At 38.1% G+C, this 25,152-nt stretch overlaps 1 protein-coding gene across 3 annotated transcripts in view; it reads left to right on the top strand.

The window, feature by feature from the left end:
- CNTN4 (contactin 4) overlaps positions 1-25,152 on the top strand; it is an 809,034-nt gene that overhangs the window by 189,587 nt on the left and 594,295 nt on the right. For all 3 annotated transcript variants that reach the window (XM_072941737.1, XM_072941736.1, XM_072941738.1), the window contains one exon: positions 14,934-14,989. The gene's annotated coding sequence lies outside the window, so the exon portion shown is untranslated. The remainder of the gene's footprint in view (positions 1-14,933; positions 14,990-25,152) is intronic.

Genomic DNA, 25,152 nt, shown 5'->3' on the forward strand with positions numbered 1-25,152 from the left:
TGAAGTTTTGGTTCTATATACCCTAATATGTTAATTTTCCGCTTGTGGAACTGACGAATTAATATACTGATATGCTTAAGGAGGACATTTTGGTCACATAAACTTTAGAATCATTATGTCCAGTTCTGCTCTGTCGCTTGGCTATTTGTGTTAGAAGAGAGAGAAGTGTCTTAGGATATATAGTAACATGATTTGACCTTCACTGTAATTTAACTTAACAAAGACGCAGTGAGCTGCTTTGAAACAGAGTATTATTTGTTTATGCAAAATCCATGTTCATGATCTGCTGATAAGGACCAGGTATTTTGGGAGGCCACATAGAGAGAAGGAAGGATATTACCAACACTTGTACTTAATGTTTTATATGCTTTGGAAAATAATATAAATGCCCCAAGTGATAGTGTTCATATCTGTAAAAATTCTACCTGTGCCACAAGGGGTCACATAAGATTACGTGAAACAAATGAACATTAGATTATTTTGTGACAGGTTACAGCTGTCAGGTAGTTTTACATGAGCAGAAGGGAATCAAAATTTAACTAGAAACCAGGGACTCAAATACTTTCCCACCTGGGTTCATAGCAGCATGATTGAAAATAACCAAAAGACAGAAGCAACCCATGTGCACAATAGATAAATGGGTAAACAAAATGTAACATATACATGTAATAAGATGTTATTAAGCTTGGAAAAGGCATGGAATTCTAATACGTGCAATAACATGGGTAGACCTTGAAAACATGCTAGTGAAATACGTCACACACAGAAGGGTGAATATTGGTAGAAAATTCGACTTATCTGAGATACCTAAAATACTCCACTTCATAGCAATAGAAAGAAGAGTGGAGGTTACCAGGACTGAGGGGGTAATTATTTAATGAGCATAACGTTTCTCTTAGGGATGATGAAAAAGTTCTGGAGGTGGATGGTGGTAATGGGTGCACAACATCATGAATGTACTTACTGCTGCTGAGTTATACACTGAAAAATAATTAACATGGTAAATTTTATTTTAAATATAATTTACCACCATAAAAACTATATTTAAAAAATTTTTAAACCAAAATTTAGATTCTGAGAGACTGAAAATCTAAATGCCCAAAGCATGCTGCCAGCAATGTCTTTTTTCTTATATTGAGTAACTAGCTGACTTTATGTAGTATTATAAGTGGATCAGAGCCATAAAATGGAGGAAAATGTGAAGTCTGAGATTAGTGGATTTCAGATTAATGGAATACTGCAGGATTACCAAAATCCACTCTCCTGTGCGCCCGAGCTCATCTCTGGCTGCTGTCACATGGGCCCCAAATTGCCATCTCAGTGGCACAGAGCTTCAGGTTGATAAGCAAAGGTAGTTTTCATGCACGAGCTGTCTTGCCTCGGAGGGACTGATCTGGAGTGACTGTCAGTAGCAGCAAGCACCTACCTGGAGAATCAATCTCTTCCATTTTAATTTCATAGACATGCACCGCTGGAACTACGATGGTTATAGGATGAAGTCACCTGTAGGAATGCTGGCTGGGGTAACACGATCAAGCCCCATTAGTCTGTCTCTAGAACACAGACTGTAAATGGTAAGGGGAGAGAAAGACAGACAGGAGAGGATTGTGCCATGTGTAGAGGAAAACGATGGAATCTGGGAAAATATCTTTGCATGCCTTGGTCTCCTGCAGGTGCATGGGACCCGGTAAACAAAAGTGCAGATTGTTCTCATGAACTGCAATTCTGCTGCAAGTCCTATTAATTCTATGCATATAGACTTAGATGTCTCTTTTTCTTCCATTTCTCAGAGCTCCTGGGTAGAAATGATCACCCTCTCTTTCTGCTGTCAGGGTGTGCCTCAAACCAAATGAACACGTTTTGAAGCTAAACAATCCATCCATCCATTCAATTAAGTTTCTATGATGCCTTCTTTTATTATTTTTTTTTCTGGCACATTGTGGTCAAAGCAACCTGGCATTGCAACTGTGATTTGAGTAGGCAAGCACACAGATACTCCTATATCTGTGTGTACTCTCATTAGTGCACTGACTAACATTAAAATAATTTGTGAACGATACAAGGATATTAATTCAACATTAATACAAACAGCTTTGGGAAATACTGAAGTTTAGTACCGGGCTTTATAATTACTGCTTAGGTGTTTTTAGAAATCTAGGTAGTGTGTTGGCGATTCAGGGAGTGCTAGCCTAGGAAAATAGAAAATGACTCTCCAGCCAAGGTTACTTCCTTGAGATGAGCTTCTAAACTTTAGCTCTATTGACGTTTCGGACTGGATGATTCTTTATTCTGGAGACTTGTCTTGTTCATTGTAGGATATTTAGCTGCATCCTTGGACTCTACCCAATAGATGCCAGTAACACGGCCTCCACAAGTAATGACAACCAAAAAAAAGTCTCTATAAACACTGTCCAGAGTCCTCTGGTAGGGGGAGGCGCAAAACCGCCCCCAGTTGAAAAGCACTATATAGGGTATAGAGTGTGGAATTCGAGGGCCACAGCCTTGGCCTGGCTCAGAAAGTTTAAGTTTTGTACAACAGAATGTGCAGCAGGAGGAGAGGAATGATGGAGAAAATACTTAGACAATGTGTCTGTAATTTTTTTCCCAGGGGATTACTTAAGACAGACAGACAGACAGAAACACACACACACACACTGTACTACACTAAATGTATGTACTCTATATGGCATTAACTTTATCAGAGCTATCCCATTTGTTTTTGACCAGGCATAAGATGGTAACTTAGGACTTTCTCTGTTTGGGTCAGGAATGTGCTTTCTTCCTGATGCTGTCTTTCTGTTTCAGTTTTAATTGTATAACTGACAGTCAAGAGATTCAGTTCAGGCAAGAGTTGAATCCAGGGATTCAAACTGTGCTCTCATTAGGTAACCTGTGCTGTCAGGACAGAGACAGGTGGCTAGTGAGAACCTTCAGCCTACCCCCAGAAGTAGAGGACCCACCCTCCCTGAGTCCATAGGTTAAACTCAGGAGAAAAATGTTTGGATCTCCTTGCATCTTATGTGTTCTCTGAACCTAGGCACTTTTCCAGGGGGATGGACCAGCCTGGGTCACCTGAGCCCTATCCACTCCTCCCCCTCAATTCCCAAACCCTGAAAACAGAATCACAAAGAATGACTCCCTCTGCAAAGCTGAGATCCTTTATTTACTCTTTTGAAGAGAAAATTAAGCTGAAATTGCTTTAAGAAAATCTCCCTGTCACATTTTGTTTTATTCAATCATGTATTTTCTTCTTCTTTCTTTTTCTCTCTCTGTTTTAGTGAGGTGTTCCTTCTCTGTGTTTCCAATGCATCCTTTTACAGCAGTTTTCAAAGTCTGGTCCAGGGAACTCTGCTCTGGGGAATAACCAAGATTTCCAGGTTTTCAGATCAAAGCTATTTTTCTAGTAATACTAAGATGGTATTTGCCTCTGTTACTCTCAGTCTCTCACAGGTGTACGGTGGAGTTTTCCAGAGGCTGCATGACGTGATATTGATATCACATAAGTAAGGCTAAATGCAGAGACAAATAGGAGAACCCAGTTAATTATCTGCTATTGAGTCAGACATTAAGACAATTTGAAAATGTAAAAGATGCCACTCTTCTCACTGTTGTTTTTTTTCAGATAATACAGGTATACAATAAAACATGTTGTTTATGTTAATCTGTTACGTATTTATACTTTGGAAGTTTCAGTTTTAATTTCTAATATGGTCAGTATTGATATACATAACCCATAGAAATAAAAGCTTTTGGGGTTCTCAGTAAATGTAAGAGTATACGTTTTTAGGGCCTCAGCTGAACACTTGGAGTGTTCATCTTGTTTTTTCTACTCTGGCTTTTCAATCTTTAGTATCTCCTGCCCCGGGAGAACCACAGAATGTGTTCATCTCAAGCCCCCCCAGTGTCCGTTCTCTGCAGGCCTTGTGGAATCTCGCCCTTTGCACGTGCATTTTAGTGTTCAGCCATTGACTCAGGTAGACCTGTATACAGACGTCAACAGGTCCTTCTCTGTGTAACTCCTTCCTTTTCATTATCTAACCCAGTAAGTGCTACACTCCAGATAGCCCCAGACTCCAATCTGTGCTTTCCCCAGCGAGACCACCACTGTCAGTATGGGCATCATTTCCCTTCGCCGTGGTTTGGAAAGTACCCAGAGAAACGAAGTCTGGATGTATGAAGAGCTGGCATCATGTGCTGATTTTCTCTCAAAGATCACAGCCTTGTGCTGTCTGTTGTCCAATGCTTGAAATCAGTTTCCTCATTATTTTGTTCAGTTTTATAGCAGTTTATAAGACCAAAATAAGTAGGATGCCAATTACTCTGAAATGGCCAAAATTGGAAGTCTTCAGTTGTTCATATATTTGGGTGTTTCTTTGCAACAGGGGACTCAGCAGTGGTTACATGCCTGCTGGATGACAGCCAAGTACAGTTGTTTGTCCTTTTAGTGTCGTTGGGGGATTGTTTCTAGGACCCGCCCCATGTACCAAAATCTGCAGATGCTCAAATCTCATAGTCAGCCCTCTGTATCCATGGATTCTGCATCCACAGATATGTAGAGCCAACGGTATGTTGATTGAAAAAAATCTGCATATTAAGTGGACCTGCACAGTTCAAACTCATATTATTCAAAGATCAAATGTCTATCCATTTGAGGGTGGGAAATAGGAGGACTTCTATTTATGTTATTTTACTTCCTTTAAAATAATGTTTATATCGCATTATGTAAATAATTTAATAACATTATAGTACAATTGTATACTTTATAGCTGAAGATAGATTACAAATATTATTTTTGTGTGTTTTTCCTAATAGAAGCATACTATCAAAAATGTGGAATTTTTCCTACAGTATTTGCACTAATTTCCTTTAGAAAATTATAACATGGTACGGAGTGAAAAGAACAAATACTTATTTTAGGGAATTAAGCAAACTATCAAGTAAATATACTTTAGCATAAGCCAACTATGAGGATTGAGCCATGACTTGTATAACCTCTTCTGTCTGAGAACTCGTTCAGTCAGATGACTTTGTCCCTTATAAGGAGTGAAGGGGGGAGTGAGGTTTCACTGGAAGCAAGATTATTTCTGAATTAGCACTATGTGCCAGGTTCTGGACAATAAAGTTGTTAGGACCTTCCTTTTATAAATGCAGAAATTGAAGCTAAGAGAGAATCCTTTGCCTCTGGCCATTGCAGGAGTAAATGAGGTAGGTAGCATTTCTCTAATTCAAAAGTCTGTTCTCTTACGAGCTCATCAAACTTTCTTGGATCTAGACTAGACCTAAAACATTTTCCTATGTACAAAGATGTAGGACATTAAGAATTTTCACAAGGTTTCAAATGTAGCAGTGCCTATCCTGGAGTTCAGTGAATTCATAACTGACTGACAGTAAATGAGGGAAATTTCAAGTTGGTATGAATTATACAAACCTCTGAGTAAATGTGTGTATGTCCATGTGTGTAAAGTGCTAAGTTTCTTTTCAAGAACGCTGAAGAAATTGCCCGCTGACTATGAAAATATTTGCATTCTTCACATTCTTGTGCATGGATTTCCAAATTGATGGCTGTTTGCTTCACATGGAGACAGGAAATCAATCCTGGAAATTATTGTGTGTGTAGCTCAATTCAGTAAGTTGTAAAATATTATTTCTTTCATCCCTTTCTGCTGTTTAGTTGCTCTTTCATTCATGATGGTAATAGCAAAATATTTGACAATACTGTAGACACACACTGATCTTTAAGATTCTCTTTAGAGTTCGTAGCCCTGTGTTTAGAGGGCACTTGCCTTTTGCATCAGCAAGTCTCTCCCTCTTTAGAGAGGAAAACCAAGTCATACTGTGTATATTACCTTTGGTTTGGGGTGTGTTTCCTTTCAAAGATATGTCACTGTGTGATTTGTACTTCTGTCTCTAAAAAAACTGATAACATAAATCTCTTCCTGGACCATGAAGAGCAATAGATATGGAAAAGGATGTACATTCTCCAGAGTAGTGGTGGGAACTAGTAGTCCTCGTCCAGGGAGCCAGAATAGGTAGATGTTCCCCATGAAAAGCAGGGACCATATTTGAAACCCTCCTTCTTCTAGGCTCATAGATCTAATTACTCATATAGAATTTCCCTGTTCTCAGGTACCAGTATACCCCAAATTCTGGACATGGACATACCAGGATCGTATTTCTTACCAGAGCTATATACCATCTCTATTGTTGTCTATTTAACATTTTCTATAAATCTTATGGATTTTTTTAAATGAATTGTGGATATGAAGAATGTGTGTACTAATAATATACACAGGTGAAGACTTATCATTAATGGAAAAGAAACATGAAATAAATATCTAAATACTTACAGAGACATAAAATAAGTGCGCATAGATTTACATTAAAATGTTCAGAAAATAAATATGATGCTGTGTACCCCCAGAAGTCCTATGACCACATTTTTGAAAACTGAGATTTTCTATGACTTATTTTTCAAGACTGGAATTGCAGTTCAGAGCACTTACTATGGTTTCCATTATATACAAGTCATTTTTGTCCATGAAAAAACTTTCTGCCTTGAGGGACCGGTTGTGAGCCCCTCAGGCCTCCAAACTGTGTTTCCTTCCCTCAACTCTCCATTATGTTGCTCACTGCATATAGTTGTGTGTGGCGTGTTTGATAAATGCTTGGGGAATTGAGCTCTCACACAGCAGTCACGCAGCACACTGAAGTCCAGTGTAGCTCTGAGAACAGGGCAGTGCTCAGCAAGCTCACAGAGAGGAAGAAGTGAATCTGGGAAAATTTCTTTAAACTCATAGAGATTAGTAACTTCTCTGGTAAAATGGGATAATACACTCTACCTCATCGAGGTTTTTCTTTTGATTAAAAATAACCACTTGATAGCTTTACTGTGTATCAGGAAGGATTCTAAGCACTTTCTAAACATTAATTCATAGAATCATCATAGCAGCTCCCTGAGGCAAATGGGATTTAATACATGAAGAAAGTAAGGCACAGAGAAGTTAAGTAATTTGCTGAAGGTCACTCAGCTAGAAAGTGGAGATCTGAGTTCTGAAAGCCAGATTCTGTACTCTCAATCACTGTTCCATGCTGTGTTTTGTCTTGAAGTTTAAGAAATTATCCATGTGAAAGTATTTGGACTCTAACATCCATAGATACTTTTAAAATTTTTTGCTCCATTTCATTTGTCTTGCATTTCTTGGGCAGGAATAAAGGTATTTTCTTCCCTCTGCAGTGGTAAAACTCAGATAAAGAGCATGCACTTATAGGAAATATCAAATTCTAAGTGTCCAGTATATTTTTATATCATGTCACATAATGTGACACATTAGGCTGTGGTGGAATGTCAAGCACTGGCATTAAATATGACTTGGAAATGGAGAGTGACAGGTTGTCATTATAACTGTGCCAATTTTTTGTAATAATGGTGAACCCTTGAAAATTTGATTTTCTGATTTTGTAGATTGCCAACACATGGACATTTTCTGTATGGTTTCCCAACAGGAAAGACAGAATTGAGTTTAGCCAAACCTCATAATTGCTCTTAATGGAAATTTAAGGGGGCTAAAAAGCCTTCATTTCGATATGGGCTTCAATATTTTGAAGATAATTATTTTCCATCTCTCTTCCTAGCATGAAGAGGCAGATGAGTTAGTTTTTCATGGCACTGAATTGTAGATGTGGGTACCTAGTGATGCAAGTCATTCAAATTATGAGTTAAGTGATGACTGTAAGTGCCTGTATTTAGAACAGGAAACAGGATCCCTGCACTGTGGGAGGTCTAGCAATATCCCTGTCATCTTCCTACTCGATGCCACAGCAAACCACCCCACGTCCCAACTATGTCAAAACTGTCTCTAGACTTTGATGAACAACTGTCTGTGGTTGATAATCACTGATGTAGAGTAATAGAATTTTTGACTCTTTGATGTTGTAAACTCCTAAAATCAATGGCACTTTGGCGCATGTTTTAAGACTTCAAATTTTGGGGAGATAGTATCACAACTGCAAGTTCACAGTTACAATAAAATAATTATTATGCATTCTTTACTAGTATTATCTCTCACAAATAGAGTCAAGTCACACCTCTGGCAAACCCCCGAGAAATTATTCATTCTCACCCCATTTTAAAGTTTAAGTAATCTGTCCAAATAATAAATATCTGACAAATGTAGGGTGTTTCATAATTACAGAGGACTTCAAACTCAGTATTTGAAAAATTTTTTCCCCAGTAACTCTGAGGAGGATTTTTATTTACTCATCTGATTGATTAGTCGGTGGAGATTTGAGAAGGGTAACTTTTGTTGATTTTTCATGAGTTAGGGAGATGAGAAAATACCACAGTTCTGAGTAATTTGGGGTCAGTAGAGTTTTCTTGCTCATTAAAACCCTCAAGGAAAGCTCTGTCTTGTGTGTATCTTGTTCTCCTGGAGAGCAGTGCTGAGGACTCACGCCTTTTCTTTCTCCGGCTCTTCTAATTCTCTGTCCACATGCCACCCATCCCTATTTCGGTGTCTCTCGCTGTTTGTCCTGCGGCCTCGTTGAGACTGCAGCATCTGTCTCCAGCCCCTCAAGTGAGCTGCCCTAATCATGTTACAGCAGGACAACTTGCGAAGCTCAGACTCTCAGGTTTCTAACCTTACAACTGATAAGCTGCACAAGCCATTCCCACTGCTCGTCTCCATCCCCTGTGTCTTCAGTAGATTCCTAGATCTCCAGGCCTGTAAGCTTCTTCCAGCCCTGTTTATCTTGCAGTCCAGACCCTGGAAATTAGTCTTCTAGAAAGAGGCACTTCAAGCCAGGCTCTTCGAGGTGTGCGTGACCTTGATAGGAAACCTCCCTCACTGTGCAATACCATCGTCTCGGGGGGAGCCACTGTTCGTTAGCTTAAATTGTCAGCTTGATGTTTCAGTAAAGTAAATACATATTTTCCCGACAGTAAGGACTTTTTCCTCACTCTGCGGAAACTGCGCGAAGCCTTGTTATTGAGAGATGATCATGTTTTACAAGTGCCACTTACAGTGCGAGTCCCAAGGATGTGATTCTCTCTTAATAACTCTAAAGCCTACCACACATCGTGTAGTATTGTTGTTTACCTTGAGTGTGTTGGGAACCCATTAGTGATCTCTGTGGTTGATACTATTTGTCGTGATAATGACAAAAGAATCAAATGGCCATTTGTTTGCTTGTAGCTAGACAGCATGATTAGAAGCGCATCCCACTGGAAAATGCATTTAAATGTAATCTCTTGCTTAGTATTCGTTTGATAACCCGGATGTTAACACTAAATTATGTCAAGCCAAGCTAATGGGAAATCTGCAACTAAACGTAGATAATTTAATGTCTACATGACATTTGCCTCCGACAGGAACCTCAGGTTGGGTTTTAACTACCGGTGAAGAAAGCAAACACTCATGAGAAAGGAAGTAAACACCCATGAGCAATACCTGCTGATTCAGTGATGGAAAATGTCATCAATAGCTTAAGTAAAATAGGACAGGTCTAAAAAAATACACTTTAAATATAGTAGCCTTTAAGAATACAGTTACTGAAAGGCGTCTTTTTCACCTCATGCTGTGTTTTCTTGTTCAAATAATGCCATCATAATAGGCATCATTTATGAAATACCTGCTTTACCCAACGGTTTTCATACTATTCAATTTCATACTTCACTGTTTCATACCTTCTATCATTTTATTTGTGTAAGAACCTTGCAAGGTGGTTAATATCGTTCTTGTTTTAAACAAGAGGAAACCGAGACGTTAAATGATTCGCTTGAGTTCATGGAGCAGGAAGGGTGGAAAAGCGTAGAATCTAATCCGACTTCAGACTCCATGTGTTTGCTACCCACGGGTCATTGAAAGGCAGACCGCATGGAAGATTCAGTACAATCACAGGAGACTTGGGGCGGACGGTGATCACGTATACGTCTACTTGTAGGTGCATATGTGTCTGACCCAGTGAAGGGCAAAGAGACCACAGGGAAGAGAGCCCTGTTTTCTCCCCTCTCATCTCGCATCCCTGTGTCTGTGAGAACGGAAAGAAGTAGAGACATCGCATCTGGTTTTCTGAGCATTTTCACGAGAATTATTGTCATGCCCTTATCTGTCACTTGGGAAGGATTGCTGTGTCCTGAATCAATAAACAGCACAACTTTTAGTTCTGAGGTACTTGGGGAGGGTCTAGATCAGGACTTCTTGTTCTCTAGAGTAAAATCGTCCTTTTTGACCCAGGCCTTAGCAGCTGCTATCTCTTTATAGCTGTTTTTTGCCGAGAAGCTCCTGGATTTCTGGCTCTCGTGTGTGGTGGTACAACCGGCACATTTATGTTGACACCAGCTGATTTGTGTACAACTCTGGGACCCAGACTTTCTTAGCAGAGGGAGATTCATCCATTTATTCGTTTGTTCATGTATTAATTTCCTGTCTATTCTTACATATGCTTTTTTGAAGTTTATAATAAAAGCCATTATTAAAATTTAAACATAAAATTTTTACAATAGCAGGTAAATGATATGGATGATAATATTGGAAAATTTAATGAATTCTCAATAATTTTAAAAATAGTTAAATATTTTGTGCATAATAAGATCTGGACACCTTCTTTACGTAGATTATCTCATTCTGTCCTTATGAAAACAGTGTAAGGTGGGAATATAATCATACTCATTTTATGCATAAGGAAGCTGAATTTAAAGAAGGTGGATGAAACGAAAGCCTTTCTTGTGTGCTTGTCCAGGGAGAGGCTGTTACTCAGTGGACTAGCATAGATGCATAGCTTCTTTCTTTGTGTAAAGCAGAACTAAAATAGTATAGAATAATTCCTGTGTTTTTACCCCATTTCAGAGAATAGACTTGGGTGTCTGTCTACCTGATTCATCTCTGTGCCTGCTGGCACACCTGATGGGAAGTTTTAACTTAATCACTGCTGCCCCTGGTAAGAATATGGCTAGTCAACTTTTCTTCCAATGAGAATACATTTAAAAATCTCTAATTATTAAATGAAAATCTTCTCACTATCCACTTAGGCATTATTAGAAATTTTCTTTTAAGGCCATTTATGAAAATAAACTGTAGAAGTGGAACTTAATTTATCATAAGTCAGTTTTTAAGTTGGATTCATTCATTCATTCAGTTGGCACACATGTAAGGAGCACATGTTTTAGACTGGGTTGTACTAGGTTCTGCAGCTTCGGTTTGAACAATAAGACAAGTTAAGACAAGTATATGTTTTCCCACAATAAAAGAAGTGTGTTGGTGTGTGGTGTGGGTGATAGCTTGTGACTGGGGTCATGCTGATGTAACAGGAGCACAAAATCTGATCTAGAAATATTGTAGTTCTGTTAAAAGGGTTATTTCAAAAATAATAATCTATTACTCTACTTCATTTATTTTAATGATTTTGTTTATTTTTCTGGGGAAGGTGGTAGAATAGTAGTTTTATTTTGATACCAAAACTCAGGAAGTGAGGGACCTTGCTATGTGTTTTTCCCTAGCAAATATTTTTGAGTAAATGAATAAAAGCAAATCGAAAAAATCTCTGTCTATAATAGGAAAGGACAGATGACCCTGACTCATAGTCAGGAGCCAGGAAAATTTGTATATGGAGATTTCCTTGCAAATAGATGAATAGTTAGCTGGGAGAGGGGTTGGGGGTTGAGGGGTGGAGCAATTGTTAGTTTCTATTGTTCACCTGTATTTTCTCTCACTTTCTTTACGGAGTTGGGCCTTCATATTATTCATAGAGCTTGACTTCAGTGGGCTTATTTCTTAACCCGCAACCATTTATTTGTGGTACGGAAGCCTGTTTTAGCTGACCGAAATAGAAGGGTTGTTGAAGTCATGTACTGGGCAAAGCGATGGTCCTCTCAGAACAGAGAACTAAGTAAAACCTGACCTCATGAGGACTTAGCTTGCAAAATCCGGAGATGTGGCTACTTCTCACCCTTTGTTCCTTATTTTCAGCCCCTCATTTCTCATGGGGATGAGAAATAAGGGTGCATGTTATCTCAAGTCTGGTTTTCTCAGAATGTCTGATTCATCTGCTGATTCTCTCAACAGACTGACTTCTTCACTGATAATTTCATGTTTGCACTGCTAGACTTCTTGTTGTTGCAGTTCAAAAATCTCTGAATCTTACAGGCTTAATGGGGGTTAAATGCCCATGGATGGCTCAAAGCTGCAGCCAATTAGGGTGACTCACGTAGTGCACAGGACTTTCTTTTTCAGGAACTGTGGGTGGGGCAGTTTCTTTAAGGAGAAAGTCTCAGACATTCTCCTTACTTTTCCATCCTTTCCATCCTGTTTTCCCATCTCTTTGGCATTGTTCTTTGCTCCATGGCACCTAACAAACCTGATAAATGTATTCATAACGTTAAACTATCCAACAGGTGCATTCTTCTGGCCAAAGTTCCCCCCGGCACCAATTCCAAAAATCAAAGGGGTGAGTTTAGTGCTAAATGTTTTAGATGTGGGGAAATTGTTGGAAGTATGTGTTGTTTCTTGTTGCTGATTTTGCTTTTTGTCTGTATATCATCCCTAATAAGACTGTTCATAATGGATGAGAATCTCACCAGTGCTACTACAAAGTTACTCATTACCATCTGCCAAGTAGTAGACTGAATACCTACATTGCATTATGTTATTTACTTTTCAGTTGTTTTTTGAGGCTGGATAACATTATTGTCCCCTCTGTATAGGTGAAATTGAGGCTTGTATCAATTGATGAATTGATCACTTTCACATGGCTAGTAAATAATTGAACCAATGTCCGATCCCAGATAGCTGTTCCAAGCCCATGCTTTTAAACAAGAGGAACATAATTATTATTTAATGAATAAAATGAGAGCCTAAGTTTTTATTTCAAGTCTGTATCATTCCAGTGAATAAATGTAATCTTACTTTCATTCCATGAAAAAGAGTATGTATACATATATATATATATATATTATACATGCATGCCAAGATTCAAGTAGTAATTGAAAAGAAAGAGTGAAACCTTCACCAAAAGTATTTTTTACTGTTTTTAGAGTATTCTTATTTTAACTGTTGTTTTTGATATGTCAGCTGGAATTGCAACTGGTGCCAATAACTATAAATAGAGCTTTATCTTCTTATCAGTGGGTATCCTTAGTGTAAGAAAAATGGTTGGGCTTTGATGTTCATACACATACACACAGCTGGTGACCATCCATATTAAAATAAAACAAATAGTGATGTATTTATGATTCACTGTCACCTCGATTATAGGATTTTTACTGTTTCACAGAGAGCATTTCCTTATATAATTTTGGCACATTTATCACAATTATTTGTGGCACTTCATTTTGGGGGGAATATGTAAGAAAGGACAAAAAAAGAAAAATTATATTTCTGAACATATTAACCATATAAAAAAAGCCAACACATGCTTGGTTCTTGCTTTCCAGACATTATTGAAACTACCCTGAAAGTAGGGGTAGTAAGGTGCTTATAAAATGATGAGTTATTATGCTACCTAGCAGGGGATATCAAACTGATGAAGAGATAGTGTTTTTATGGTTAATCAAGAAAATATAATATTTCTTTTCCAATCACGTATGCTATATTTAAATGTAAATTAGACTAGACTTGCATCATTAAATATATTTCTGATTGACCAATCTATCTATCTATATATATATATATCTTTATATAAAATGTTTTGAATTTAAAAAATTACAAAAAAGTAACTTGCCTCAGAAGTAAAGTTAACCACAGGAGAAACTTGGTGAGAGGATCCACACATATACATAAACATGAAGATAAGAATGTATACATTTATTCTTAGTAATATCGTGTGTGTATTTTCCTTAGAGGGAAAACCATTGCCTCAAGGAAAAGTACTCTCCTAGGTAGAAAGTTATTTTGCAATTAAAGTTTAGCTTGGTAGCTTTAAGGGAAGCTATAATGCCATGTTGGAAGAGTTTTTCTTTTGTTTTTGTTATTGTTACCATCGTTTTGCATATTCATAAAACTAACAAAAGCCGCAGGATGCCTCCTAGTTCATTGCTCACCTTTACATTATTTAAAAATCCCTTTGTTACATATTTTCTTAGGAAGTTATCACTTTTTTTGAATCTGAATACCACAGGATATCATTGGCTTCTAGAGCCGTTATACTAACAAAGAAAGAATAGAGTGGTGAATTGACTTGTCACAGGTCACAGAGCTGGTTGAATTTGGTTTGTTCATTTATTTTGTTTCTTAGTTTTTTATACTCCACATATAAAGCATGAGTGAAGCCATATGGTATTTGTCTTCTTCCATCTTACTGATTTCACTTAGCCTAATATGCTCAAGATCCATCCGTGTTGTTGCAAATAGCAAGATCTTATCTTTTTTATGGCCGAGTAGTATTTCATTATATATATATACCACCTCTCTTTATCCAGTCATATGTTGATGAGCCCTTAGGTTATTACTATATCTTGGCTATTTAAAATAATGCTGCAATGAACATAGGGGTGCGTGCATCTTTTTAAATTGGTTACCAGAGGGCAAGGAGGGCATGGGGAAGGCAAAATGGGTTAAGGCAATTAACTGTATGGTGATAGATGGAAACTAAATTTTTGGTGGTGAGTACATGGTGGGGTATACAAAAGTAGAAATACAATGTTGTACACGTGAAATTTATATAATATTACAAATGAGTGTAAACTCAAAAATACATTTTTTAAAAAAGCATACATTAAAAAAAAAATTCACATAGCCAGCCAGTGAGACACAGAGCAGAGGAGAGAACCTGACCTTTGGCTCCTAATCTAGGCAACTCTATGAAGCTGGAAATCCACACCTACTGTATTTAATTTTCATTTCCTCCTAATTTAGGTTTAGAGTGGGAAGAGTTAAGCATCAGCTACATATAAGCTTATTTATAGTTTAAAAATGTATTTATTTGTATTTTTTTAATTCTAGGAATCGTTGAGATAGAGTAACTCCACAGCATGTGGCCGCAAGAACTGCGGTAAAAGGTAAGCTTCCCACATGGGAAGGTATTTTTCTTACATGCATTTTCACCTTTGATTAGCATCCTTTGTTGCTATGGAAACATTGAGATCCTTTCCTTACAGAGTGATACCATGAGATCACTTTTGATGTTTTTTCTGAAGGTCGAAATTAATGAAGACTAGTAAAATCATATAGAATAAGGCTTGAAAATAGGAAGTTGAGACCTTTCTGTGTTCTTTCTGGAGAAGATATTTGAGGTGGGTTTTTTGGTGGTTCAGATTAATTTGATAATTCAAAAACTTCAGAATTTGGCATCATCAGACGAGTATTGGGAATAAAATGAAGACTTGCATTCTCACCCATGGTTTTACAGAGGACGTTTTATCAAGTCAAATCTACACAAATACTGAGTTAACTAGATCCAACACATACTGACACATTAAAATTGGAAGTCTATTAGGGGTAAACGTGAGTGTTGTAACTGTACAATGTATGCATTTTTTTGTTTGTTTTTATAAAAGATACAGATCTCAAGAAGCATCATTGTTACTGTTTTAGCTTCCTAAGGCTGCTGTAACAAAATACCATCAACTAGGGGACTTAAAACAGTGGAAATTTATTCTCTCACAGTTCAGTAAGTTAGAAGTCTGAAATCAGACTATAGGCTGGGCTGTGCTTCCTCTAAGGGCTCTAAAGGAGAAATCCTACTTTGCTTCTTGTAGCTTCCAGTAATTGCCTTTGGTGTTCTTGGCTTGCAGTTCATCACTCAATTCTCTGTCTTCAAGTGGGCTTCTCCCCTGTGTATCTGTGTCCAAACTTCCCTCATCTTGTAAGGACAGTAGTCCTTAAACCAGGCCCCCAATACCCCAATCCAGTGTGACCTCATCTTAACTTGATCACATCTGCAAAGGCCCTTTTTCTAAATAAGGTCACAGTCACTGTTCTGGGGATTTGGATTTCAACATAGCTTTTTCGAGGACATGATTCACCCATGATAGTACCTATTCCTTAAAAGTGACATGAGTGATGTTAAAGTTAATTCTGGTTAGCTAGACATTCCGGTGGAAAAGTATTTGCAGGAAAGGGTGGGGATGGAAGAAAATCTCATTCCATTGATATATACAAAATAAAATGCTGGCTTACTGTAAAAAATATAGTAATTTTCTCTTGATGGTCAAATTGTCTCCCAAGCAATATAAAAATGAAATAGTCATTCAGTGCAGGGATTGGTGACATTGGGTAAATATTAGTGCATGATTTTGACTCTTAGGGATTTTTTTAACACCCTCTATTAAAAAAAATTTAGGAAAAAATGATTTCGCTTGATTCCTCAGATAAGTTTTATAAGCCAAGGTTGAGCAAGATATTCTTTACTAATTAGTTATTGCTCTGTAAACAAACAAAAATCAGTGGCTGAAAGCAGTAACCATTTATTATTTCTCATGAGTCTGTCAGGTCAGCTGCTTGGGTCTTCTGATGTGGAACAGATTCCTCCAATGTTCATGGGTTGGTTCATGTGTCCGGAGTCAGCTGGTAGTTTAATTATAGGGAGTCTCTGCTCCCCATGGCTGCTAATCCACCAGCAGGAGTCAGCCTTCTCACGGTGCTGGGATTTTTCCAGGAAATTCCGAGTGTTCTCAAATGTGCTGTGAACTCCTGTTCTATTTTTACCTCCTGCAGCTTGTCTAGCTATAATCCATCCCACACAGGGCAGTAGGAGTGATCTTCTTAAATTGCTTCCTAAACGTAACCCAACTACCGAAACCATCCATAAATCTGTCACTGTTCCCTACTTTCTTTGGAGCAATTCCAGCTGTTTAACATGGCTTCAAGAAGGTTCTACATTGTTTGGCTCTTGCTTGTCTCTCTACCTTAATTTCTTCCCCCAATCCGACACTTTCCAAAGTAGGTTCAACTAGCCTGAGTTTCTTTAAATTATTTAAATGAACGATCTTTCCTCTTGCTTTTTTTGTTTTGCTCATTTTATCCCTTCTTCCAAGAATATTGTGCTCTCCTTCTCCTACCCCCATTTCTTTTCTTTGTTTGACCAAATCATTTTGTCACTAAATAAAAACTCACTTCTTCCAGGAAGGCTTCTATGTTGCCTGCTGCCTGAGTTAGACTTCCCTGTGCTGCTAACGTCAGTGTGCACAACGTGATCATCACATTGTACTGTACCTGCTTGCCAGATTGGCTTACTCTCCCACTGTGGACTCTCTGAAGCCAGTGATTATATCTTCTTGTACATCGTGGTATTTCTAAAACCTAGCAGTACATATACAAAGAATGTCCTCAGTAATTATCCATGGAGAGAAGGAAGGATTTAGTGACATCCTTGAGTGATTTAATGACCTCTTTTCTATTCCAATTCCTCTGTCTTTAGAAGTTTAAAGTGTTGGACATTTCCAGAATTAAGATTGAAAGGAAGGAAATCACATCTTCATATTTTCCTGATTCTCCTTTGGCCCTATCTTAACGAGGGCCCGGGCCCCCTCCAGTGCCCCGGCCTTTTGTTATTTGTAAAAGTAGTAGCTTATGGATCAGAAGAACCCCCAAACAGAGTTGTTTTTGTTCATGCATTTGCTCGTTCTGTTAATTTCAAAAGGAAAAACAAAGTATAATTTGTTGCTAAGACTTGAAAAGTAGATTCCACATGCAGCGATGATTTCCAGATTCTCTTAGGAGAAAACAGAGTGTCTTTCTATTGTAGCCTTTGTTCCCAGGTGGCAAGAGGGCTCACCTGAGCCACCAGTTCCTCCCTCTACCTTCAGTTCCTCATGCAACATCATTCGCTGCCTTTGTGGCCCTGGCAGGTGCTTGTGCTCAGCGCGTGAAGTGATGGAATGAGGAAGCTTAGCTCATCTTCTAAGTTCCTGCCCCTCATGAACCAAAGATCGTAGGTTCAGTGGCTGAATGAGCCATTTCGTTGTTCCTGTTATACATCTATCAACTAAGTGAAAGTAATTTTGACTTTGTGTTCAGAGCTCTGTGCTTAGTTTCCTGCTCTAATGCTTGAACAGATAAACTATCCTCTCTGAGACTCTGTTTTCCCATCTATAAAATGGAGACTATAATACTACTTATGGGCTTGTATCATGTAGAGTTGCTTTATTAATACCACAAAATTCCATCGAACCTATACACGTAGAGAAAATGGAAGAAGATAGTTATATTCTTTCTTTCTGGATTGGTACAAATTATTTCCATCTTTTGTTAGGGAATATTAATTAAAATAGACTAGGAAAATTACAACCTGGATGAACCTTGAAAATGTTTTGCTAAGTAAAAGAAGCCAAACACAGCAGGCTATATATTATATGATTCCATTTCTATGAAATGTCCAGAATAGGAAAAATGATAGAGAAAAGGTATGTTAGGGGTTTCCAGGAACTAAGGGGGAGAGACTAATCTGAACTGGCTGCTAGTGGGTTCAGGGTTTCCCTTTTGGGGTGATGAGTAAGTTCTGGAATTAGATAGTGGTCGATGGTTGCACAACCTTGTGAATATCGTAAAACCCCCTGAATTGTACAGGAATGGTGAATTTGATGGTATATGAATTATATCTCCATGATGTAACAAAATAGGAAATGCGTATTTTAAGAAAACATAATTTCTCCTTCAGATTTGGTAATTAGGAGGTGTAACAGAATAAGCAGGCTCCTTGGGCTGTCATTCAAATCAGTACACACTGTCTTCCTAAAAACCCTGCTGTGTCTTCCAAAGCCAAAGACCAAGTCAGATTTCTAATTGTAAGAATTCATGGTTTAATAAAATGGTTAGGGGTGATGGGGTCAGATAGAGATAGGTTCATATACTAAATATAACTGTTAAAACTTCTCTAAGACACAAATTCCTCAAACTATAAAGTCAGGGTACTAATCCCCATTTTGTTGGGTTATTAAGAGTTAGGAAGAAGAAATGTCAAGTACTTACCAAGATACCAGTACAAAACAGGTCCTCTATGATTTATCTATCTATTATCTATCTATCTATCTATCTATCTATCTATCTATCTATCTATCTATCTATCTATATGTATGTATATAAATTGAAGTATAGGTGACTTACAATTTGTTATATAGTTGATATATTTTTGATTAGTGTTAGTTGATTGTAAATATTAGGCTATAGCAGATTTTTGGTGACTCAGCTGTTCCAGAGTTGGCTTTTTAAATTTTTTTTTTTCTTCCTCTCCACCAGATAGAAAAGAATGGCTAGGATTGCTGCTAGCACTTAATGAATTTAATCAGCCCCGTGGGGACTTTTGATATAGCAGGGAAATATTTAACAGAGAAACAAGATTTTTATTCTCGCCGTATTTCTCTTGGTAGTCGACAGAGCTTTCTGGCGCAGAGGTAACATTGCCTGTGCTGAGAGGGGAGCATTAACATACCATGAGGGTGATGTTAGAACTAAGAGAACACATCCCGGTGGCCTTATATGAGAATGTTACTGTGAATGTGCTTCTGAATGCAAGTCAAGCTGCTGCCAGTAAGAAAATAAACTGCTGCCTGAAAATGTATGATTCAATTGTCCATCCTTTTTATTATTTATGACTCTTTTCCTTTAGAACATTATAGAGATCCTTTTTTAATCCTTTGGCGTTGTCTTTGGAAATTGAAATTAAAATGATAGTGTGGGTATGTAGAAGATCACTGAGGCATGAAGTGAAGTCTATTACAAAGTGTAACATTAAGCGGAATTATTTCATCTTCATTATGAAAAAGTGACTGGATGAATTGCTCCATTTGAGCAGGTGGCTGCTTTATGCTTTCCTTGTGGGCAGTGGCAAAGGCTGTACAGTGGTGAATGGCCAGCAGAGCCAGGCACCTTGCATCCTTTGTTCTCTCAGCAACAAGTGTTTATTGGGAGCTAACTATATGCCAGTGTCTCATTAGGACCTGGTGTTCTGGTGGCAACTAAAATATATATGCACCTTCACATTTGGAGTTTGATATCTAATAGGGGTCACAGACAATAAACAAGTGGGAAGATATTTGTGTCCGGTCTGAGCAAAGGAGGAGAGCACAGCAACCAGGAAGCATGGGTGCCGGTTCTGCATCACGACCACCTTGTTGTGTGCCTCTGGGGCAGCTGCTCATCACCAAAGGGCATCCGGTCTCTTCCCTGAAAGAACTGACCTTTGGTCATGATGGAGTAATTCTCTTTCTATTCTCAGTCATGCTTTTTGATAAAATACTTGTTTTATATCATAGTGAGATCACCATCTCTGCCTTAGTGAAGTTAATATTTGCCAGGGAGTCCCTTTTTACTTTGTTTTCAGTCCTTACATGTCATTTAAGTGTGTCTCCTTTTAGTTGTATGTAGCTATGTTTCTCCATCTAATTTTTTTTTCTCTTTTATCAAAGGAGTTGAAATATTTGCACTTATTTTGAGTCTTGAAATATTTTTACATTCTTCCTACCATCTTATTTTGTGTCTGCATGTTTTACGGGAGGGTTTTTAAAATTTCTACATATTTCTTCTTTCCTATATTCTGATGGATTTTTCTTACTTCCTTTTATTTCAGATGGCTTACTCTATTTCTGTTTTTTGGAGGCTTCCTTAAGTGTAAACGTAGCAATGCCAAATTTAACAATGTTCTGAAATAAAACCTAAAATTATTTAACTCTTATTGTATGACTCAGAGTTACAAGCTATTGTTGTATACATAGTGTTTTAGGTTAACTTTATTTTGCTTTCAACTAGTGATTCTTGTTGTTATATTTAATATAGTCAAGGCATAACATATATGTTTCCCTATATATTTACCAATTTATCTTGTTCATCATTACATTCGACATCCTATTTCTTTTTTATTCAAGTTTCTTTTACTTAACATACCCACAAAATATCTCTTATAGCTGGGTCTCTCTTATCTTTGTTTATCATGAAATGCCATTCTTTTACCATTATTTTTCAGTAATATTAAACAAGATTTAGAATTCTTAGATGCTAAATTTTCCCCTCAGTACTTTGAAGGTATCATTCTATTGTTTGCTTCTCTTTATTACTGTGAATTTTGACGTCTCCTGTCAGTCAAATAGATCTTCTTCTTTATGTCATCTTTTTCTCTTCTGTTTCCTTTTAAGTTTATCTTTATCTTTGGAGTTCTGAAGTTGCATTAGAATTTGTCCAGTTATGCATTTATTTTTAGTTCTTCTCATGTGATGCCTTACTTTCAATCTAAAGACACCTTCCTTTTTTTCAGTTGTGGAAAATTCTCATTCATCGTTTGTTTAAATATTGACATTCCTAACACTTTTCTTTTCCACTGTCCTCTTCTGCATGTCTAATTACACATATTTTGGGCCATTTATTTTTTTCTACTCTAATGCCTGTTTCTCTTTTCAAATATTCTATTTCTTTACATCTCCATTTTGCATTTTGCAAAAATTCTTCAGTTTCCTTCTCTGAGTTTTAAATTCTTTCTTCATCAGTATCTACTCTATTAATATTTTGTATTAGTCAAGATAGTAAGCTTATGCTGCATTAGCAAACAATTCACAAATCTTACGGGTTAAAACAATAAAGTTTTTTTTCTCCCTCATGTTGTATGCCCAGTGCACGTTAACATGGAAGCTCTGCTCACTATATGCTCAGGGACCCATGTTGATGGAGTCACTGTCAGGAAGTGATTCCAAAATTGCTGAGGCAAAATAAAGAGAACCCATGGAATCATGAACTGAGTCTGGAAAGCTTCTTCCTTGATGGACACGTGTCACTTTTTGCTCATATTTCATTGGCAAAAGAAATCACATGTTCATGAGTGACTCCAAAGAGGGCAAGGAAATAAAATACTAACATTTGCTTGGAAATAAAGGAGAATATTTGTGAAAGGCACTTAACTGCAATACCAAGTGTCTTTTTTTTTTTTAAGTTTTTGGTTAGCTTTTTTCTGAAAGTTCTATTTGGTTTATCTTTCTGTGTTTCTTTTATTATAGTGTTCTGCTATTTTATTATGGGTTCAGTTCCTTTTTATCATTTTCCACACTCTTATTTTCTATTCATGTTCCTAATCTTTAATTATTTCTAGTGCTTACGTTGCATATTGTTATTACCATGCTAGCTGATTCATTCCCATGTTAGTTTCCACCCCCTCTCATATAGTATGTCATTTTATATTATGAACTTACATTAGATTTTTTTTTTCCTCTGTAGGAATGTTGTGGACCTTGTGTTGTAAAAATGTGCCCCAAAAGTGGTTTTGCTTTTGCTTTACCAAGGTCCTGGGATTTAAAGTTTCCCAGATCAGTATTAATTTCCTACACCTTCTGAGTAGTATGCATTTACATATACTGAAGCTTGGCAAAGGACTGAGATTTCGATTTCTTAGAGGGGACATGTTGAGCCCAGGACAGAGAGCAAATCTCCATACTTAGTCTTGAGGTGGCTAGAGATCACATAAATGGCTCCCAGCAGTGACTTCATCACCAGAGAGCATCCCACCTGGTACCTGCCTCTCTGGTAGATGCTTCAAGATGAGTAGTGGGTCCTTTTCACCTATGACCCATTCGCTTTGCAGTCTGGTGTTTTGTTCTGGTTTTCATGTCAGGTAATTCTGCACGTGAGTCCTGTTAGATCAGGACTTCCGTTCCCTAAAGTTCTTTAGTTTTCCTTAGTATAGACCCCCTTGGTCTATAAATCCAGATATTTTGGGGGCTTATCTCTCTTGTGCAGAATCTAGTGATGGAGGAGGAGTTTGATGTCGAGCTTGGTCCCTTGTTCTCCAGGGAAAATAACCATGCTTTTTAATCCCTCCTGTCTGTGGATCGCTGTGGCTGGGGTGTGTTTTTCCTTGATAAGCCCATATGGTTGCCTCTCCTCCCTGTCTCACTGCTGTCCTTTTACCTTTTCTTGTGGAGGCTCTGTTATCTAGTTTTCAGGTCCCTTTCTAAGGGAATTATTCCATATGTAGTTGTTGATTCTTTCTTTCGGTGGAAGGAAGTGAGTTCAGGATCTTCCTCTGCCACCATCTTGAACCCTCTGAACTGTGAAGTACTTTGCCTGTAATAAGTTTATGGCCAGAGCTGAAAACTGCCCTCCCCCTCCCCTGCCCAATAGCTGGAAATGGTTTAAACAATAGGGAATGGAAATCCTAAGTCTGATATGGAATGTTCTTTAATACAGGATTAGCAGTCAAGAGGCACTGATTGAAACAAGTTAAAAAAAAAAAAACGCACAGGCAACTACTGCTGGGAGTTCCTAGAAGGCAAGGAGGAAGTGGCTCCGTTGGTGTTAAGTGCTCGTCTAATACAGTAACCAGAGATAAACTCTGTCTTTGCTATAATTTGAGTTAGATCAGAACTGAACACTCAAAGCAACTTGCTCACTACAAAAGAAATCTGGGTTTTCTGTCAAGTGTACAGCTCTTTCGTTTAGGAATATCCAACTGCCACAGCCCTGGCTAAAAGGAATTTCTGGTGTCTCCTTGTACCACAAAGTGATTGGAGCGGGAGATTTTTCCCTTTGACGGATTTCAGATTAGGACACAGAGACTAGATGAGACCTGAACAAGGCAGTCAGTAGGTAATGTTAATCCAGGGCTAGGATGACTGTTTTCACTGACTGCACGTAACACAGAAAGAAGAAGCAGAAAAGAAAAGAACACGGCAGAGAGAGAGAGAGAGATAAGTGGAGAGCTGAGTTGACCACATGGTCCCAGAGACACAGAAAGGGTAACATCTTTGCCCTTGACCTGTCAGCTTTGATTTTAGTCCAGCTGCACTTCTTAGCTGCAGGTTCTCCGAGATTCCTTGTGTTCTTCCAGTAAACTAACTTTTTGCTTGGGCCATTTTAAAAGATTCTCTATTTCCTACAAACGTATTTCTTAGCTTAGACATTGACCAACTGTGCCCCATGACAGCATGTTTATACTGTCTATTTTCAAAACCCCAAATTCCTTGAAATTAGCATTGTAGTTTTAGCTCATTGACTGAATCACTGGCTGGTATTAGGCAGACCATCTCTCATTTTTTTTTAAATTTATCTCTGTATTCCTACCCTTACACAAGGATAAAATTCTATTGTGATGCCTTAACTCACAGGTCAGAAGTTGGGACAAATACTACTTGAGAAATGGGCATACTGTACATAATTCAAAGATGTTCCTAAGCAGAAGCTAGCTTGGGGGCGTTCGGAGCAGTGCTGGCACCTTTAAATAGCTAGTTCAGCTTCAGAGGCTGCCCAACTACTGACACAGCAGGGTTTATCTGCTGGGAGGCTGTGACTCACTTATTCGCCCAATTCCCCTATGTAATCTGACACAATGTATCCCCCAGATGCTTCCTGATGCTAATGCTTCTATTTCTATCTTAGAGCCTTTTAATTTGTATTTTCCCCAAATGGTTTATGTCTGCTTTGTCAAGTGGGATTCTCACCTCACTTGGAACTCCTGGCTCTTTGATAAAGAAGAGCAGGTTGGCAAGAGGAGCTGGCATGCCATGGAACCTGTGTAAGCAATCAACAGCTTCTTTGCAGCCAAGTGTGATTTTTCTGCAGTGCCAGCCGAAAGCAGCTCAGCACAGCTGTCTGCTGCTAATGTCAGATTCTCATATGCAAAGTTCTTATCGATACTTCACCACTGTGCAGAAGGTAGGAGTTTGGGTGCAGGTGGCAGCTCTGGTATCACATTGCGGTTGCATTTCTTGAACCCTATGTGCATAACCCCTTAATGGGCATTTGAGGTTCAAGAACATTCAATTCCTGTTCACCTGCAGAAGTATGAACCATTATTGTGAATCTTGATCCTGGAATCAAGAAGGATCTGAGTTCGAATCCCAAGTCTGCTCCAGATATATTATGAGATACTGGGAAACTTGTTTAACCATTCCAGACTCCAGATGATGTATTTAAAAATGAAGAAAATGTTAGAACCTACCTTTGGGTTAGATTTTTAAGTTATCATCATTAGGTGAGGACCGCTTTATGTTTTAAAGTGTATCTCCTGTGTTCTCTCACTTCGGTTGAGCACAACTAAATGTCATTCAATTCTTGAGGGGAAGTAAGATCAGCCTCCTTCTTTACTTGAGGGAGGAAAACAAACTTGTGGAAAATAAATTCTCACCACTGATAGGAGGAAGACTCCCCATCTTTGTGGACCAAGCCCAGCTCTGACCATCAAACCTGTTGTGAGTGTATGACTCCGGCCAAGTCATTAAACAGGCTGAGCCTAGGTTTTCTCAAC

This window comes from Vicugna pacos, chromosome 17 (genome assembly GCF_048564905.1).
Source record: "Vicugna pacos chromosome 17, VicPac4, whole genome shotgun sequence".
NCBI lineage: Eukaryota > Metazoa > Chordata > Mammalia > Artiodactyla > Camelidae > Vicugna > Vicugna pacos.